Source organism: Penaeus japonicus, unplaced genomic scaffold (assembly GCF_977035675.1).
Source record: "Penaeus japonicus unplaced genomic scaffold, GWHDUDI00000001_assembly GWHDUDI00000015, whole genome shotgun sequence".
Lineage (NCBI taxonomy): Eukaryota > Metazoa > Arthropoda > Malacostraca > Decapoda > Penaeidae > Penaeus > Penaeus japonicus.
The window spans coordinates 5,814,892-5,817,391 of NW_028234417.1; the positions used below are offsets into that span (position 1 = coordinate 5,814,892).

Below are 2,500 nucleotides of genomic sequence, written 5' to 3' on the forward strand. Positions count from 1 at the left end.
TATTTTTTCTCTTTTTCCTGCTCTTCCTCTTCCACCTTTTGGCTGCAGGAATTGTAGTTGATTGGGTGGTTTCCGAAGTGCGGGCGTGGGAAGGGGGGTTTAGGCCCCAATAAGTGTGCTAAAGAGATGAATGAATATCTTAGTAGGCTATGCAAATGGTTTGTGTTTATGTTCAAACCTTAGAAGTTTAAGCTCGAGAAAAACGGGGAAAAGGTACTTACCTGGCAGTTTTTAAGCTCCCTTCTCTGTGGATTAATATGTTTTCTTGCATTTTTGTTTAGGCAAGAGCGAGATTTTTAATGGTTTGATTGTTGAGTGTGATAGCTTATTATTTATCGTACTTTTTGTGATATCATTGAGAACTGTATTGATATTGATTGATTATTGTTGTATATCTTTTCTTTTGTAAGGAAATATTCTGTATATGTTGCTTTTGAAATACTTAATTTTTGAAAAATGTTCAGAAGATACTCAAGTGGTTTTCAAGATCAAATATTTCTCTCATAATTACATTGGCTGTGTCTGTCCAATTCCACTGAGAACTTGCTGTACGGATTGTATGGCAACAGTACACCCAAGATATTTTTTCAGTTAATTGTACACCTGAAGAATTAAATCGTAGATTACGATATGACGCTGTATAAATAAAAATAACGTAAAGCCCAGTAATTGCATGTAAGGAAGTATTTATGACATTAGTAGCACTATTTATTGGAATTGTAAAGGAAATCAGATGTTTTCAATCATTCAAAAATACGAACAAGTGAACACTTGTTAACCTGTTGCCAAGAGGGCAGTTTGGGCTCCAATTGGTCTAGACGGTATTTGAAGCATATAAACCCAATGCCATGGGTTATTTGCCTGTTCTAACAGCTTGTATGGCCGTCGTGCCTGCCGTATTAAAAGCCATGACAAAATATCTTGTCCCTGGTGGTATGTTCTGCCACTACTTGACATGATATCTTGGTACCTGGCATTAATGGGTTAACCATTATACGCAGTACACTGCATTTGTTTTTCTCAGGCACACCCAGGATCCCAAAGGCTCACATTCTGATTTTCAACACAGTTGTTTTATAGTGTTAAGTAATCACTATGGCTTCTGCACTTCACCCTACAGTAAAGATGAACAAACCTTGACTATATATATTCTGACAAAATAGATTCTGTAGCTCTTTATTCCCAGAATAAAATTGGTGGATATTTGTTTGCTTTTTATAGTGTGTTGACAGGTGCAAAGGCCACACTGATTGGCACAGGGCAGTGGCATTAGTTTTAAGAGATAGACAAAAGACAAAGAACACAATAAAACAAAACTTCTATCTGTGGATGACAAAATACCTGTGTTTGTAGAAATAAAATGCTGTATACAATATAGGTTTATTGTAAGAATGCAGTAATTTTTTATTCACTCAAAAATGATATCCACGAGGGTTTAGAAACTGTTCTATTCCTTCAATAAACCTTTTATGTGTATATATATATATATATATATATATATATATATATATATGTATATATGTATATATATATATATATATATATATATATATATATATATATATATTAGTGCTTAATTCTTAGACTAAAACTTTATTAATGCCTTAGATAACTCGACATTCATGTCATGGCTTTGTCTGGCTGTCTTGTTGGAGTGTGGCGTGTAGCAGCTGGTCGCTGCATTAGCATACAAATAGACTGCAGTGCTAGGCCTATGCATTTCAAAATATCCAGGCAAAATGTTCAGGTGCATCCTAAACCACCCCATTCTTATCGGGTTAAGTAAAGATATGTAGATATCAGGGAGGCCTATTGCAATCATGGCCTTCCCTTTTCTTAATCCGTTCTAGTATGTATTCACAGTTGCCCTTCTTTGTAGTCCTGGTTAGGTTGTGTCAGACAGGCTAGCCTGACTCTATAAAGAGGCCAGGTTAATTGAAGGCCAACCAACTCGAGAGCTTTTTTAAAATGGACACATCAGGAATGAATGATTATGCTATTATCTTCTTTTTTTATTACCAAACACCAAAACAAGATTTTGTAATATAAGTAATATTTGCCATTTTTGAAATTTTTGGTTTCACTGCCCTTATCTAGCTCTGGCACTAGAGTGAAGACATAGAATATCTTCTTTGTGGTAAGACTTAAGTATATTAATGTGTGAATTATAGATAGGATATTCTTTGCTCAGTAATAGCAATGTTTTTTGAGGCAACTGAAATTCATTGTGTACAGTACCCCAATTGTCCTTGGAACTTGAAATACAGATTTTAAGATGGCATTGGATGCATAAGCCCAAAGAGATTAAACTAAGGAGGAAATGAGGATATTGTGTTTTATTTTGATGATTGCCTTAGAAGCTAGTACAGGAGACAGGCAAGCACAGGGGAGTGTAAGCATTGTGTGAGGCTTGGCACCCACTGGTTGCTTAAGAAATACAGTTGGTTAAGGATAGTAAAACTACTGCTTTACTATCTAAGGTTAAGTGAGGTGGAAGGTT

At 35.4% G+C, this 2,500-nt stretch overlaps 1 protein-coding gene across 6 annotated transcripts in view; it reads left to right on the plus strand.

Annotated features, from left to right (window-relative positions):
• The window catches only part of lolal (longitudinals lacking protein-like), a 17,911-nt gene that overhangs the window by 795 nt on the left and 14,616 nt on the right, over nt 1-2,500 (plus strand). The gene's annotated exons all lie outside the window — the stretch shown is intronic.